This window comes from Salmo trutta, chromosome 1, assembly GCF_901001165.1.
Source record: "Salmo trutta chromosome 1, fSalTru1.1, whole genome shotgun sequence".
NCBI lineage: Eukaryota > Metazoa > Chordata > Actinopteri > Salmoniformes > Salmonidae > Salmo > Salmo trutta.
The window spans coordinates 55000432-55019336 of record NC_042957.1 but is presented as its reverse complement, the minus strand read 5'-3'; the positions used below and the strand labels follow the sequence as shown (position 1 = coordinate 55019336).

Genomic DNA, 18905 nt, shown 5'->3' with positions numbered 1-18905 from the left:
GTGCATTAACCAAGATTTGACCTGGGTCAAGCCTCATTTCACTGCATCAGAGCACAGTCAAAACCTGACCTAACCTTAACTGACAGGGGCCAATCACGTAACCAGTGGGCAGGCATATTCATGCCACCTCCCACCTATAGTACCTCTGTCATTTTGTTGTTGACTCTAGTCTAGAGGCATTTGATCCCTTTTCCCAACAGCTACAGTACAGTGCACCGGTCAGTCCTTTACCTTTGCTTGTTAGCCAGTGTATTTGGGTCAGTGCCAGTCCTCCAGGGCTAGTAGTTGGCACTATCCTCCTCACTCATCTTCCCAGGGGTCCCCTCTTTCCTAATTAAAGTAGTCAGTCATCCTTTGACGTCTCAGCTCTGCATTAGCTGCCATTCCCTTGCTTAGAGGCCAACAGTATCCACACAGACCAAAGAGAGAACTTTGTTTGGCCACTTTCACGCCTCGTCTGTGACTTTTCAGTTGGTGCTTGTTGATAACTGACCCCTTTTCTCAGAATGCTGCATTATGTATGAAGTACTACTGTATGATGGCCCAGGATCCTCTACACCAGTGTTATCATGCTGCTGTGACAGCAGCATTTACAGTAGTGATACGGTCACAGATCTCATAGCTGTTTAATGTACAACACCGTGTTGGAACTTTGTCCTGAGTGTCTGTGGTGGTCAGCAGTCCAGTGGTTAGACCTAGTATTTGTAGAAATGACATCGTGTTGATGTAGTGTCAGCATCCAGTGGGCTCTACTAGAAAGGGGTTGTGAGTGATCTAGGAAAAACAGTGAAAAAACATTGTGAGGGTGGATGATGAATGGGCAGCAGTTGGTATCACGCTGAGGTAACGACAGGATCCTCTACACCAGTGTTATCACGCTGAGGTAACGACAGGATCCTCTACACCAGTGTTATCACGCTGAGGTAATGACAGGATCCTCTACACAAGTGTTATCACGCTGAGGTCATTTTTATTTTATTTAACTAGGCAAGTCAGTTAAGAACAAATTCTTATTTTACAATGACGGCCTACCCCAGCCAAACCTTCCCCTAACCCGGACGACACTAGGCCAATTGTGCCCCGCCCTATGGGATTCCCGATGACGGACAGTTGTGATACAGCCCGGGATCGAACCAAGGTCTATAATGACGCCTCTGGCACTGAGGTGCTGCGCCACTCAAGATGACAGTATGCTCTACACCAGTGTTTTCCAACTCCAACAGTACACATTTTTGCTGTAGCCCTTGGACAAACACATCTCATTCAATTCATCTAGGGCTTAATGATTAGTTGACAAGTTGAATCAAGTATGCTTGTCCAGGGTTGCAAAAAAATGTGTACTGTTGGGGGGTACTGGAGGACCAGGGTTGGGAAGCTCTGCTTTACACAGAAGCAGAGCTGAATCCCTGCAGGGAGCCAGACCCCATGGAGTTTACATTCAGCTGGAGTGACGTCATTCTGATGCTTTTGATTCAATGTTATCTCAAAAACACTGTGTGTGTGTGTGTGCGTGCACGTCAACTCAATTATTCCAGAAAAACAAGTGAACTTTAAAAAGACAGCTGCATTTATTTATATATTAATGCATTCCATCCAGTAGGATACTGTGGGCTTTTACCCCAAGGCTGTTGCTGCATTTGCAGTTACTGTGGCCCCCGCTCCACACGCAGATCGTCACACACAAATAAAAGCAAGCGCGTGCACACACACTTCAGTTTGGTTCATTTGTAGGGCATCTTAGAAGTAGGTCTGAGGCTTAATTACATTTCACATTTTAGTCATTTAGCGACTTACAGTTAGTGCATTCATTTTAAGATAGATAGGTGGGACAATCACATATCACAGGCATAAAAATAAACATTTTCCTCAATAACGTAGCTATCAGTAGAGTCAGAGCTAGAAAGGGGGGGGGGGGTCAAGTGCTGGTTATGTTTTTTATTTATTTAATTTTGGGGGGGGGGGTCGAGGTGAGGAGGATGATTATTTAAGATAATATTTGAGGAGGTAGGGTTTCAAATGTTTTAAGAAAGATGTGCAGGGACTCTGCTGTCCCAGCTTCATGGGGAAGCTGGTTCCACCATTGGGGTGCCAGGACAGAGACGAGCTTGGACTGGGCTGAGCGGGAGCTGCCCCCCGTAGGGGTGGGAGGCCATGAGATCTGAGGTGGCAGAAGTGCTTAGGTTGGGGTGTAGGGTGTTGAGCATAGGCTGAAGGTAGGGAGGGGCAGTTCCTCTTACTGGTCCGTAGGTAAGCACCATGGTCTTGTAAGGGATGCGAGCTTCGACTGGAAGCCAGTGGCGTGTGCAGAGGAGCGGGCTGACCTGAGAGAACATGTCTTATAGTAGATTCTATCTGACAGTTGATGAGTGTGTGTGTCTACATTGTCATGCAGAGATGTAGTGAGATCTGACACATCATTCCCAAGAGTCCTTTATTAATTCCCCCCATCAAAATCTCTGCCCTCTCACTTCAGTCTTAATGGACTACCACTTGGCCTACCAAACCTGCTCACCAGAGAATACTTTTCCGGCATTTACTGTATTGTAGGCCTATGAGAGAAATACTGAAGCTGGGGTGAATCCCAATACTCTACCGTGGCAAATCATACTCTTCTACTCTGGATAAGAGCGTCTGCTAAATGACTTAAATGTAAATGTACTCCAACAGTTATCTGAGAGGACAGAACAGATGGAAACGATCTGGTTAGTGCCCATTATGTGCCCTCTCATTGAGGAGAGGCTGAATCTAACAGGAACCTGAGGAATTCACACTAGCAGTCCTTGGTTTTGCTAGCAAATAGGCTCATACCATTACACATCTGCCCATCCAGTCTCTTCATATCAGGAAAGGGTAATGGGGATGACAGGTAGCCCTAATGGAAGAGAAACAAGAGTTTTGGGACTCCTCTGTCTGTGTTTAAAATAGACTAGAGCAGGGATCGTCAACTAGATTCAGCCATGGGCAATGTTTTTTTCTTGAGTGAATGATCGTGGGGTCGGAACATAATTACAAATAATTTGTAGACTGCAAATTAACTGCATTACACTACTGTTAAAGTTTGGGGTCACTTAGAAATGTCCTTGTTTTTGAAAAAAGCACTTTTTTTTTTGTCCATTTAAAATAACATCAAATTGATCAGAAATACAGTGTAGACATTGTTAATGTTGTACATGACTATTGTAGCTGGAAACGGCAGATTTTATTATGGAATATCTACATAGGCGTACAGAGGCCCATTATCAGCAACCATCACTCCTGTGTTCCAATGGAACATTGTGTTAGCTAATCCAAGTGTATCATTTTAAAAGGCTAATTGTTCATTAGAAAACCCTTTTGCAATTATGTTAGCACAGCTGAAAACTGTTGTCCTGATTTAAAGAAGCAATACAACTGGCCTTCTTTAGACTTTGTTAAGTATCTGAAGCATCAGCATTTGAGGGTTCGATTACAGGCTCAAAATGGCCAGAAACAAATAACTTTCTTCTGAAACTCGTCAGTCTATTCTTGTTCTGAGAAATGTAGGCTATTCCATGCGAGAAATTGCCAAGAGACTGAAGAGCTCGTAAAATGCTGTGTACTACTCCCTTCACAGAACAGCACAAACTGGCTCTAACCAGAATAGAAAGAGGAGTGGGAGGCCCTGGTGTACAACTGAGCAAAAGGACAAGTACATTAGTGTCTAGTTTGAGAAACAGACACCTCACAAGTCCTCAACTGTCAGCCTCATTAAATAGTAGCCGCAAAACATCAGTCTCAAAGTCAACAGTGAAGAGGCTACTCCAGGTTGCTGGCCTTCTAGGCAGAGTTGCAAAGAAAAAGACATATCTCAGACTGGCCAATAAAAATAAAAGATTAGATGGGCAAAAGAACACAGACACTGGATAGAGGAACTCTGCCTAGAAGGCCAGCATCCCGGAGTCGCCTCTTCGCTGTTGACGTTGAGACTGGTGTTTTTCCACATTGTGTTACGTTATAGCATTATTCTAAAATGGATTAAATAAAAAAAATCTTCAGCAATCTACATACAATACCCCATAATGACAAATTAGATTTTTGGGAAATTTTTCCAAATATATTAAAAGCAAAAAACAGAAACCTTATTCCGACCCTTTGCTATGAGCCTCGAAATTGAGCTCAGAGCTCAGGTGCATCCTGTTTGCACTGATCATCCTTGAGATGTTTCTACAACTTGATTGGAGTCCACCTGTGGTAAATTCAATTGATTGGGCATGATTTGGAAAGGCACACACCTGTCTATATAAGGTCCCACAGTTGACAGTTCATGTCAGAGCCAAAACCAGGCCCTGAGGTCGAAGTTATTGTCCGTAGAGCTCCGAGACAGGATTGTGTCGAGGCACAGATCTGGGGAAGGGTACCAAAAATGTCTGCAGCATTGAAGGTCCCCAAGAACACAGTGGGCTCCATCATTCTTAAATGGAAGAAGTTTGGAACCACCAACTCTTCCTAGAGCTGGCCGGCAGGCCAAACTGAGCAATCAGGGGAGAAGGGCCTTGGTCAGGGAGGTGACCAAGAACCTGATGGTCAATCTGACAGAGCTCTAGAGTTCCTCTGTGGAGATGGGAGAACCTTCCAAAAGGACAACCATCCCTGCAGCACTCCACCAATCAGGCCTTTATGGTAGAGTGGCCAGACAAAAGCCACTCCTCAGTAAAATACACATGACAGCCTGCTTGGAGTTTGCCAACAGGCACTTAAAGACTCTCAGAACATGAGAAACAAGAATCTTTGGCCTAAATGCCAAGCGTCACGTCTGGAGGAAACCTGGCACCATCCCTACAGTGAAGCATGGTGGTTGCAGCATCATGCTGTGGGGATGTTTTTCAATGGCAGGGACTGGGAGACTAGTCAGGATTGAGGCAAAGATGAACAGAGCAAAGTACAGAGATCCTTGATGAAAACCTGTTCCAGAGCGCTCAGGACCTCAGACTGGGGATGAAGGTTTACCTTCCAACAGGACAACGACCCTAAGCATACAGCCATGACAACGCAGGAGTGGCTTCGGGACAAGTCTCTGAATGTCCTTGAGTGGCCCTGATGGAGCCAGGACTTAAACCCGATCGAACATCTCTGGAGAGTCCTGAAAATAGCTGTGCAGCAACTCTCCCCATCCAACCTGGCAGAGCTTGAGAGGATCAGCAGAGAAGAATGGGAGAAACTCCCCAAATACAGATGTGCCAAGCTTGTAGAGTCATACCATAGACTCGAAGCTGTAATCGCTGCCAAAGGTGTTTCAACAAAGTACTGAGTAAAGGGTCTGAATACTTATGTAAATGTTATTTATTTAAAAAAAAAAGTTTTATCCATTAACAAAAATGTCTAAACCTGCTTTTGCTTTGTTATAATGGGGTATCAAGCAATTTGATCCATTTTAGAATAAAGCTGGTGCGTAACAAAATGTGGGAAAGTGAAGCGGTCTGAACTTTCCGAAGGCACTATATGCATTTTACGGACACAGTATATTTTACAAAAGTGTTATTTTGTTTGTTTTTAGTCCCATCCTTCAGCTATCCCTCCCTCTATCTCTGAAAACCATACACTTCTATTTGCCACATATTTTTCCACTGGCTGTTTCACAAAAGTACTGAACCTTTCTAATCTCATAGTTTCTACAGATAGTAAATTAAAGAAACATTTTTGCTGAGAGAATTACTATATTGATTGACTGACTATGACTTTTAAATCACCCAGCAGCACTATTTGCAGAGTTGGCTCCAGGTAAATATTGCAATTCATCAGCCATTTCTGAACCTGCAACCAAAAACAAGCTACATATGGACAGTACCAAAACAATTTATCTAATAATTCTGTCTCTTCGCAGCAAAATTTGCAGAGCTACCTAATATGGTATATTTATCATAATTTGGTTTTAATCCAGAGAGGTTAGGAAAATGATCTAGATCAGTGGTTGCCAACCGGTCGATCTTCAAGACATTCCTAGTCGATCACCAAATATTTCTGTAGAAAAGCCAATGAACGATAAAGGCTTGCACTCCTTTTTTAAAATTGTGTTGAGCTGTTGCCAGTAGGTGCACTTGATTCAAAAGTCCTGCGCACCGGGGTAAGCAAAATGTTCCCATTAGACAAACTCCGCCTACCTGGCGGACCGGCAAATCCGTGACTAAATCGAGTGCACCTACTGCGCTGCCCAATCGGATAGAACAAATCACCGTGGCTACAGAGCTTCCCTGGCCACAGCCAAGTTTAAAGGCTACTAGCCTATGTAAGATTTAATAACTTTTAAAACCATGACCACAGAGAGACTGTCAACGAATACAGCAAAGATCTGCAGTTTTTATGAGTGAGTTCATGTTGAAGTTTATATTCAACACTATTACAAAACGTGTTACTCTGTACTTCCGCTCGGGCTGCAGCTGCAATGAATGAGTAGCCAAGTATCGATAGCCCTGCATTTGTATTATTAGCAGCTCGTCGTGTCGATTTTAATATTAAGGAATATTTAACTCTCTATGGTCGTAGGAACAACATGAATTTGTACATGAGGCAGATGCGGTGCAACTCGAGTTTCGCCATTTGGTGGACGACGGTGTCCCCTCTCTCTGGTCAGTCTCACCGGAGGAAAGGAAGGATCGTTTTGAACGGTCATCCAACTCGGAATTCCAAGTCGGAAACTCGGCACCTTTCTAGAGCTCCGACTTTTCGACCTGAAGATCACTGATGTCGTGATTTGACCTCGTTGACCATCAGATGCTGCTACCATCAGTCCAGTAAAATAAAAAAGCTAATTATTTCAATTCATGCTCCACAGTGCCTCAAGTGCTGAACCAACTGATCTATTTTGTTATCAAAGCTCGAGTTTTGAAATATAATATTGTCTGATTAACAATATTGGCAGGCCAATCATGTAGCCAATATACTGTGATAATGTATTAGGCCTACTGCCCAAACCTCATTCCTACAAAACTGTTTGTGTGAGGTTAATGTAAAAAAAAAAGAATAATAATCTGAGCAGTAGATCTCAGCTTGCTTTTTGACTGCGAACGTGATCTTGACTCAGAAAAGGCTGGTGACCACTGATCTAGATCATCTATGAGGCTGTGGAGGGATACAAATAGTGGATTTAAAAGAAAACATGAATCATCAGCGTACAATAGTTACTGACTTTGTCTCCATGGGGAAATGTTGTTGCAATGTACACGTTTAAAGTGGCGTTTAAATACAAAACAAATTGACAATACAACTTTTAGAACAGTTACATACCAATACATTTTTTTTGAAAAAGACTAGCCTGCTGGCCTTACTGAGTCAATAGGAACATTATCCCGAGCTATTTAGGAGGGATATCACACCTGGCACAAATGATTGTCTAGTTCTGTTTTTCCTGCTGAGGGGTGCCCTATACCTGCGCCCAGAGGGGAGTAGTTCAAAGTCCGGGTACAGGTCCATGTAAAAAGAAATGCATGGTCCATGTAAAAAAAAAAAACTGTCTGATTAGGATGAATAATATCCAACAACAACTTCATAATTATAAATATTTTATTACCCCCATTTTCGTGGTATCCAATTGGTAGTAGTTACAGTCTTGTTTCATCGCTGCAACTCCCGTATGGGTTCGGGAGAGGCGAAGGTCGAGAGCCATGCATCCTCCGAAACACAACCCAACCCAACCAAGCCACACTGCTTCTTGACACAATGCACATCCAACCCGGAAGCCAGCCGCACCAATGTGTCGGAGGAAACACCGTACACCTGGTGACCTGGTCAGCGTGCACTGCACCCGGCCCGACACAGGAGTCGCTAGTGCACGATGAGACAAGGATAGCCCTGCAAGCCAAACCCTCCCCAACCCAAACGCTGGGCCAATTGTGCGCTGCCCCATGGGCCTCCCGGTCACGGCCGGCTGCGACAGAGCCCGGGCTCAAACCCAGAATCTCTGGTGGACCACTGCGCCACCCGGGAGGCTCAACTTCATAACTCTATGCACTTTTGCATCACAACACTGAAGTGTAAGGGGCCTACAATTTTTTTACTGGTCTGGATTTTTATATTTACCACGTGGGTCCTGTTTAACCTCTCTGGGACGCTAGCGTCCCACCCGCGGTACACACTATCAACAGCCAGTGAAATAGCAGGGCGGCAAATTCAAAACAACAAATCTCATCATTCAAATTTCTCAAACATACAAGTATTATACACCATTTTAAAGATAAGATTCTCCTTAATCCAACCAGTGTCCGATTTCAAAAAGGCTTTACGGCGAAAGCATAACATTAGATTATGTTAGGACAGCGCCGAGACAAGGAAAAACCACACAGCCATTTTCCAAGCAAGGAGAGGCGTCACAAAAACCAGAAATACAGCTAAAATTAATCACTAACCTTTGATGTTCATCAGATGACAATCACAGGACTCAATTTTATACAATACATTTATGTTTTACTTGATAAAGTTCATTTATATCCATAAACCCCATTTTACATTGGCGCGTGATGTTCAGAAAATGTATTCCTTCAAACTTCCAGTGAATGAGCACATCAATTTACAAAAATACTCAAACGTTGATAAAATTTACAACAGTTATTGAAAGAATTATAGTACACTTCTCCTTAATGCAACCGCTGTGTCAGATTTGAAAATAGTTTTACGGCAAAAGCACATTTTTTTTCAATATTCTGAATACAGAGCTCAGCCATCAAAGCAAGCTATACAGTTAACCGCCAAGTTCTGGAGTCAACTAAACTCAGAATTAGTATTATAAATCTTCACTAACCTTTGCTGATCTTTGTCGGAATGCACTCCCAGGACTCCCACTTCCACAAGAAATGTTCTTTTTGTTCGAAAAACTTTTTTGTTCGCGCGTTCAGATCACTAATCCAAAGGCATAATGAGAGAGCGCAAAACCAGAGACAGTCAAATAGTTCCATTACCGTTCGCAGAAACATGTCAAACGATGTTTACAATCAATCCTTAGGGTATTTTTAACATAAAACATCGATAATATTCCAACCGGACAATAGCGTATTCATTACAGAGGAAAAAGAAGGAGCGGCGCGCTAGCGTGCTCGCGCAGTAAACAACTCACTGGTCCCAGGCAGTCCACTGATTGACTGAGCTCTTATTCTCTGCCCTGTAACAGTAGACGCATGAAACAAGTTTCTAAAGACTGTTGACAGCCAATGGAAGACTTAGGAAGTGCAAAATGACCCCACAGACACTGTAGTTTGAATAGGGATTAGATAGAAAAACTACAAGTCACTTCCTGGTTGGATTTTTTTTTCTCCGATTTTTGCCTGCCATATGAGTTCTGTTATACTCAGACATCATTCAAACAGTTTTAGAAACTTCAGAGTGTTTTCTATCCAAATCTACTAATAATATGCATATCCTACCTTCTAGGCACGAGAAGCAGGCAGTTTAATTTATTTAGTTTAGTTTATTTTTTGTCATATATTACACTTGATCTTTCTTGAATAAGTTCCTCCATTTCTTTTAGTTTTTCCTCTAACATATTCTGTGCCTCTATGGTACAGTTTGTATTGCTATCTATCTGTACTGTTAGTCACTCTATTTCCTTTGATAATATGAGTTATTTTGACCTAAATTGCTTTAGTTTCAAAGATGAGTATTGAATTACATGACCACTAAATGCACATTTAAAAGTGTGCCAGAAAAAGTATGTTTTATAAATGATTCTGTCCTGGTTAAAAACAAGGTGTTATCCAATAAAATGTTAATAAAATGTCCAATATCCTCACCAACGTGGAAATTCTATAAGATTAATTCTATAACAATTATTTGACTATCTTTTTAATCATAGGGATACATTTTGAAATTTGGGTCCAGAAGGTAAGATGGAAGGAAGGATCAAATGAAGGACATCTGGAGTGCAAATGAGCGCGCACACACACAGATGCAGATGGCAGGGTGGGCTCCAGGGGGACGTGTTGGCTGTGTCTCTTCTCTGCCATGGGACCATATGTGTCTAGAAAGAGTAACTGTTGTCGCTGGGCCGCTGTGGACTGCTTCAGGGAAGGACAGGGTGAAGGAGGGGTGCAGAGGAGAAGGTAAGGGAGGGGTAAGGGAGGAGAAGGTAAGGGAGGAGAAGGTAAGGGAGGGGTAAGGAGGAGAAGGTAAGGATGGGGTGAGGAGGAGGAGAAGGTAAGGGAGGGAGGGAGGAGAAGGTAAGGGAGGGGTGAGGAGGAGAAGGAGGAGGTAAGGGAGGGGTGTGGAGGAGGTGGTAAGGGAGGGGTGCGGAGGAGGAGGAAGTAAGGGAGGGGTGCAGAGGAGGAGGGGGTAAGGTAAGGGTGCAAATGGGGAGGGGGTAAAGGAGGAGTGCCAAGGGTGAAATGACAAATTGATAAAGGTGAGAAGAGTACCAGATGATGAAATACAGGGAGTGGATAGAGAAATATTGAGTGTGGAGGCACAGAAAGAGATGGTGGGAGAGTAGGAGTTTCCTTTACCTCCCTACGAGAAAAAAACCAATAGATCTAGTAGAGAGGGGTTGAAGTGAAGGTACATAGTACACACCATTAAGAAAAAGAGAGGTTGTCGCCTATTATTGTAAGGAGAATGACAGTGTCTAGTTTAACCACTGTGAAGTGGTTACCATGGTAATACCCAGCTTTCAGAGTGGTGCTATATCTGTTTGGTATCCGTGCAGCAGGCCAATTTACAGGCAGCTTCACAGTCCCGCTCAGCCTCAACACAATCACAACGATTATATGACTGACCGCATTGATAATCACTTTACTGAGCTCGATTAGAGGCAATACACTGATCGCACCATCAACGATTCACTCCATCCCTTTATCGCTTCTTTCTATCTCTCTTTTCAGATCTGGTTCTCTTGCTTTCTCATATCTCTACTGTTTCTCTCTTTTGCTCTGTTGCTCTTTTTATTTGCATTACTTTCTCTCTGAGAGTGGGTATAGTTTGTGGTATAGTTTAGGGTATAGTGTATGTTTAGTTTATGGTATAGTTTATGCAAAGTTTATGGTATTGAGTGTATATAGTTTATGGTATAGTTTGTATATAGCTTATGTTTAGTTTATGGTATAGTTTATGGTATAGTTTATGTATAGGTATAGTTTAGTTTATTGTATAGTTATGTTTTGGTTTATGTATAGTTTATGGTTATAGCTTAGTTTATGGTATAGTTTATGGTTATAGCTTAGTTTATGGTATAGTTTATAGTTTAGATATAGTTTAGTTTATTGTATAGTTATGTTTTGGTTTATGTATAGTTTATGGTTATAGCTTAGTTTATGGTATAGTTTATGGTTATAGCTTAGTTTATGGTATAGTTTATAGTTTAGATATAGTTTATGGTATAGCTTATTGTGTAGTTTATGGTATAGTTTATGGTATAGCTTAGTTTATGAATAGTTTATGGGATAGTTTATGGTATGGCATTGTTTATGGTATGGGATAGTCTATGGTGTAGCTTAGTTTATGGTATAGCTTAGTTTATGGTATAGCTTAGTTTATGGTGTAGCTTAGTTTATGTACAGTTTGTATAGCTTAGTTTATGCTATGGTTTATGGTGTAGCTTAGTTTATGGTGTAGCTTAGTTTATGGTATAGTTTATGTATAGTTTATGGTATAGTTTATGGTATAGCTTAGTTTATGGTATAGCTTATTATGGTTTATGGTATAGCTTATTATAGTTTATGGTATGGTATAGTTTATGATATAGCTTAGTTTATGGTATAGTTTATGGTATAGCATAGTTTATGGTATAGTTTATGGTATAGCTTATCTTATGGTATAGTTTGTATAGCTTAGTTTATGATATAGTTTATATATAGTTTATGGTATAGTTTATGGTGTGGTATAGTTAATGGTATAGTTTAGTTTATGGCATAGCTTAGTTTATGGCTTAGTTTATGGCATAGCTTAGTTTATGGCATAGCTTAGTTTATGGCATAGCTTAGTTTATGGCATAGTTTATGGCATAGCTTAGTTTATGGTATAGCTTATGTATGGTTTATGGTATAGTTTATGTATGGTTTATGGTATAGCTTAGTTTATGGTATAGCATAGTTTATGGTATAGTTTATATATAGTTTATGGTTTAGTTTATGGTATAGTTTAGTTTATGGCATAGCTTAGTTTATATCATAGCTTAGTTTATGGCATAGCTTAGTTTATGGTATAGTTTAGTTTATGTATAGTTTATGGTATAGCTTAGTTTATGGTATAGTTTATGGTATAGCTTATGTGTACTTTATGGTATAGTTTATGTTATAGCTTAGTTTATGGAATAGCTTAGTTTATGTTACAGTTTATGGTATAGCTTAGTTTATGGTGTAGCTTATGGTATAGTTTATGGTATAGCTTAGTTTATGGTATTGCTTATGTGTAGTTTATGGTGTAGCTTATGGTATAGTTTATGGTATAGCTTAGTTTATGGTATAGCTTATGTGTAGCTTATGGTATAGTTTAGGGTATAGCTTAGTTTATGGTATAGCTTATGTATAGTTTATGGTATAGCTTATGTATAGTTTATGGCGTAGCTTATGTATAGTTTATGGCGTAGCTTATGGCATAGCTTAGTTTATGGCATAGTTTATGGCATAGCTTAGTTTATGGCATAGTTTATGGTATAGTTTATTGTATAGCTTAGTTTATGGTATAGTTTATGTATGGTTTATGGTATAGCTTAGTTTATGGTATAGCTTAGTTTATGGTATAGTTTATGTGTACTTTATGGTATAGTTTATGTTATAGCTTAGTTTATGGTAAAGTTTCTTGTATAGGTTATGGTATAGCTTAGTTTATGTTACAGTTTATGGTATAGCTTAGTTTATGGTATAGCTTATGTATAGTTTATGGTGTAGCTTATGGTATAGTTTATGGTGTAGCTTATGGTATAGTTTATGGTATAGCTTAGTTTATGGTATAGCTTAGTTTATGGTATTGCTTATGGTATAGTTTATGGTGTAGCTTATGGTATAGTTTATGGTGTAGCTTATGGTATAGTTTATGGTGTAGCTTATGGTATAGTTTATGGTATAGTTTATGGTATAGCTTAGCTTATGTATAGTTTATTGTGTAGCTTATGGTATAGTTTATGGTATAGCTTAGTTTATGGTATAGCTTATGTGTAGTTTATGGTATAGTTTATGTTATGGTATTGTTTATGTTATGGTATTGTTTATGTTATGGTATAGTTTATGGTATAGTTTATGGTATAGTTTATGGTATAGCTTAGTTTATGGTATAGTTTATGGTATAGTTTATGGTATAGTTTATGGTATAGTTTATGTATAGTTCATGGTGTCGCTTATGGTATGGTTTAAGGTATAGTTTATGTATACTTTATGGTATAGCTTAGTTTATGTTTCAGTTTATGGTATAGCTTAGTTTATGGTGTCGTTTATGTATAGTTTGTATAGTTTGTATAGTTTATGGTATAGCTTAGTTTATGGTATAGCTTAGTTTATGGTATAGCTTATGTGTAGTTTATGGTATAGTTTATGTTATGGTATAGTTTATGTTATGGTATAGTTTATGTTATGGTATAGTTTATGTTATGGTATAGTTTATGTTATGGTATAGTTTATGTTATGGTATTGTTTATGTTATGGTATTGTTTATGTTATGGTATAGTTTATGGTATAGTTTATGGTATAGTTTATGGTATAGCTTAGTTTATGGTATAGCTTAGTTTATGGTATAGCTTAGTTTATGGTATAGCTTAGTTTATGGTATAGCTTAGTTTATGTTATGGTATAGTTTATGGTATAGTTTATGGTATAGCTTAGTTTATGGTATAGCTTAGTTTATGGTATAGCTTAGTTTATGGTATAGCTTATGTATAGTTTATGTATAGTTTATGTATAGTTTATGTATAGTTTATGGTGTCGCTTATGGTATGGTTTAAGGTATAGTTTATGTATACTTTATGGTATAGCTTAGTTTATGTTTCAGTTTATGGTATAGCTTAGTTTATGGTGTCGTTTATGTATAGTTTGTATAGTTTGTATAGTTTATGGTATAGCTTAGTTTATGGTATAGCTTATGTATAGTTTATGGTATAGCTTGGTTTATGGTATAGCTTGGTTTATGGTATAGCTTATGGTATAGCTTATGTATAGTTTATGGTATAGCTTATGGTATAGTTTATGTATAGTTTATGTATAGTTTATGTATAGTTTATGTATAGTTTATGTATAGTTTATGTATAGTTCATGGTGTAGTTTATGGTGTCGCTTATGGTATAGTTTAGTTTATGTTTCAGTTTATGGTATAGCTTAGTTTATGGTATCGTTTATGTATAGTTTGTATAGTTTATGGTATAGCTTAGGTTATGGTATAGCTTAGTTTATGTATAGCTTATGGTATTGCTTATGTATAGTTTATGGTATAGCTTAGTTTATGGTATAGCTTATGTATAGTTTATGGTATAGCTTGGTTTATGGTATAGCTTATGTATAGTTTATGGTATAGCTTATGGTATAGCTTATGTATAGTTTATGGTATAGCTTAGTTTATTGTATAGTTTGTGTCATGACGTTGCCCTCTGGGTTTTCTATGCACCATCCCCCGACCTCTATACTTCTGACACAAGGCTGTGTGAAGGCGGTCGTAAAATTCCAAAGGGGAATGACCTGCCTCACAGGCCACAGTATAACGAGAGAGTGTTTTCATGGAAAGAACAAAGGATTCTTCCACCTCACAGAATTGGAGAACCGAACGACATTTATGTTCTGGAGAAGGTATAAAAGATCGGTGAAGAATCCAGCTACGAACTGGTCCGCTTGGTACAATTTTGTGAGGCTCATTAGAGACAATATTGCCATATTACCATAATAGTGTTTATATAATAACCTCAGCTATGGGACTGACATCTAAATGGTTGTATCAAATGTATTAATAAGGATAAAGCTATTTGGAATATGTTGAGACGCTATGTACTGATGTTAATGTGAGAGAATTGTATTTCTGTTCAAAAGCTTAACTAAGTCATCGGCACGCCCCCAGGGACACAGACAGGACAAGGCGTCATGTGACAAGCTTTTCTATGTTCCGTATAAAACCCCCACACAGAATTTCTTTCTTCAGACCAGGCCTCCACTCCATAACGAGTTGGCCAATAGGTTTGACCATGCATCCCTCTACTGAAGTTTAACCATACCACGTGGTTACACTTTTAGACTATCGATACCGACAGAATAATAACAAGTCATTGATATTAATTAATAGTCTGCAGCTAGAAATTTGGTATCATTGAACGCGAAGGCCGACGAAACATCCATTCTATGAGAGAGAGAGAGAGAGAGAGAGAGTGAGAGAATATATATATTGATTGCAATTGTTCCCGAATGAGTGAGCGTTCATGTGCAAAGGATTAGCATATCAATTGTTAATATTTATCAACTCTGTAGGGTCTTCTCCGCTGACCCCCCACTACTCTTTTGTTTAACAAGCCGCCCACTAGGGCACATTCCTCCACCATTTCTTTGTGACGATAATTACTGTTTGTATGCTTTCTGTGAATTACTTTGTCTTAAAATCATTTATTTACTAAACTATTGATGTATGGATGACTTAGTGAAGACTGGGTTCGTGCAGATAACAACAATTTAGGACGTTTGGAATGAGACTGGACGAGGTAAAGAATACACCATTTAAACCAGAAGATAATCGGTCAGATACTATAATATAATGTTATAATATAGGAAAGTTATATTAGGAAAATTATAACTTTGTAATCTGAATATTTTCCTTGGTGCCCCGATCTCCTAGTTAATTACAGTTAAACGATTAATCAGTTTAATCGCGTAATAATAATTACAGGGAGTTATTTGATAAACATGTTTTCAGTTTAATGGTGCCCAAAGACACGACAGTTTGTATAGTTTATGGTATAGCTTAGTCCATGGTATGGTTTATGGTATGGTTTATGTATAGTTTATGGTATAGCTTATTGTGTAGTTTATGGTATATATTACGGTATAGTTTATGGTATAGTCTATGTATAGTTTATGGCAGAGCTTTGCCTCTATCAGCTCCATGTAGCATTAGCCTGGTTCTCCTGAGAAGGTTTCTTTACTGACCTGATTGGCCATGGATGGAGCCTACATATACCTGCATGTAAAGTAATACTGTATGTGTGTATAATGTACGTATGCGTATAATATAAGCAGATTATGTTCCAGTATCTAGTTGTACTGTATGTGACAGCTGAAGACACACCCGCTTGTGCAATGTGATTAGAATGAACTCGTCAGTCACAGCTCCACAGCACGGATGACTGATCCCTTTACGCTCAAGCAGAAAGCAGAGACACCTCAGTGGTCCTGGCAGAGGGACATGCTTCACTCAACACCCCAGAGATCAGTTACCAGCATCATCCAATTCTGTTTTACTCACTCATTCTCACTCTCTTCAGCTTCTGCTCCTCTCTTTTGCCTCTCTTCCTGCATCTCTGTGCTTTTCACACTAAAGACAGACTCTGTTCCTCATCTGCAGCTGTGGCTTAGCTGTTTGGCTGGCGACAGGGAATTTAGAGGGATTTAACAGAGGAGATTTTGGGAAAAGAGAGCATGAAATGAAAGAGTTCAAGAATGGAGGGGAAGGACAACGAGAGAAAGGGAGAGAGAAATCCTAACCTACTTTCCCTGTTGGGGACTGGGAGGAAAAATCTATAAAGGTTGACTGACATAGAAAAAGACATGAGGGAGGAAGGAGTGGGTAAGAGAAGAGTGATATAACACAAGACTAAAGGGTTATGGTTGGTAAGACTATAGAAATCACAGCATTAGAACATAGTAAACCGAAAACAATGATTAACCATACATGTCAACCATAGGAACAGTAAATGTTTAGCTGTTTACACTGAAATAAGTGCGTTGATAACCATTTATTTTCCCTTCAAATCAGAGAGCTATAGCTATCAATGTCCATGAAGTGCATTCACACATTAGTTAATTGGCGTGTGTGTGCGTGCGTGTGTTCGTGCGTGCACACGCGTTTACAGATTTCATTCAACCGCGACAGTGCTTGTTCCCTCTTGTAACGGTTCATGTTGAACAAATGGTTTTAATAAACCCCAGCCTGGCCAGCTGTTCCAACGCTCCGTGGAGATGTGGTACAGCCTGGATCCTCTTCATATTAACATGATACTGTATACACTATACAATCTCAGCCACTACTTACGCACCACTGCACTTTGTATACCAGGGTTGGCTGGCTTTCTCTAGTCACTCGTAGGCTCAGTCACTGGTATACTTTTATTTACAAAGCCATTTTGGGTTTACTACCTTTTTATTTGGGCATTTTTATTGTTCAGAAATGTGGTGGGTACTCTCTTCGTTCGCTGGACTTTATCCTGCTAACTGTTCCAAATGTCCGAACTGAATTTGGTAAAAGGGCTTTTATGTACTCTGAGCCATCGTCTTGGAACGCCTTGCAAAATACTTTTAAACTGGATGAACTTGTCCCGATTGGTATTTTTAAATCACGGATGAATGATCTTGAGTCTGATTCCCTGGCATGTCAATGTTTTTAATTTGCTGTTTTGATTTTGTTATACTCTTGTGAATTCTATGGTTTTACTAGATTACTTGTAGTTTTTCATGTTGTTTGTCTGTAATTTTTGTAATGACTTGGCGTTGCCTATCTTGGCCAGGATGCTCTTGGAAAAAGAGATTTTAAATCTCAATGAGCCCTTCCTGGTTAAATAAATAAATAAAATGTACTAGATGGGATCTAACTCCAAGTCGCCAAGGCCCTTAACACTTCCTTTATGTACCATTCATAGTGTTGTAGGCTGTAGCTTATTCTCTCAGCACCGGAGAATAATCAACTCAATCCACTGTGACATGTACCATACATGGTAGACCTATCTAAAGCCCAGTGTATGTTGAGGTGATTCAGGTCAGATTCCACTGTAGGTGATGGCAGAAACAAACAAACAAACAAACAATCAAACAAACAATATCAGTAGAGGTGATATACCATGTGCCATAATGCATCTGTTTATGGGATTGGAATCATCAGCCTTCCATTTCCCTACACACTCATCTTAACAGAGTCAGCTGTTGGACCAGAGCGGTATGTGTCGGTTCGCTGTGTGTGTGTGTGTGTGTGTTAATAAGCCCTATCTGAAGAACAATGGTCCTGCTCCAGTGTGTGTGTGTGTGTGTGTGTGTTAATAAGCCCTATCTGAAGAACAATGGTCCTGCTCCTGTGTGTGTGTGTGTGTGTGTGTGTGTGTGTGTGTGTTAATAAGCCCTATCTGAGGAACAATGGTCCTGCTCGTGTGTGTGTGTGTGTGTGTGTGTGTGTGTGTGTGTGTGTTAATAAGCCCTATCTGAGGAACAATGGTCCTGCTCGTGTGTGTGTGTGTGTGTGTGTGTGTGTGTTAATAAGCCCTATCTGAGGAACAATGGTCCTGCTCCTGTGTGTATGTGTGTGTGTGTGTGTGTGTGTGTGTGTGTGTGTTAATAAGCCCTGTCTGAGGAACAATGGTCCAACTCCAGTGTGTGTTGTTGTCAGGAGGCTGCTGCTGTTCTTGTCACTCTGTTTTATTATCTGTGTTTATCTGGGATCTAACAGGCCTCTTGGAATTAGCCTCAGATGATTACCTAGGGCTGTTATCTCCCTGCCTCATCTCCTCCTTATCTTCTTTCTGCCTCTTCTCTCTGTCTTCACATCTCCTTCCCCCTCTTTCCCACGTCAGTAGAACTGATTCCCAACTTGTTTTGGAGAAGACATATTTTGATATGCACAGTAAAGTTGCTTACACACACACACTGACTCTTCCAACTTGCTCTCAACTCTGGCAGGAATGTTTACACACACAGACACATGCACACATTAAAACAAACATATACACACACACACACACACACCCCAACAGTGTCAGGGTCCAGTTCATCCCACGTGTCAGAGCTTTTCTCTGATTCAGCGACAGA

At 39.8% G+C, this 18905-nt stretch overlaps 1 protein-coding gene across 4 annotated transcripts in view; it reads left to right on the top strand.

The window, feature by feature from the left end:
* The window catches only part of LOC115201137 (phospholipid phosphatase-related protein type 5), a 57830-nt gene that overhangs the window by 28112 nt on the left and 10813 nt on the right, over positions 1-18905 (top strand). The gene's annotated exons all lie outside the window — the stretch shown is intronic.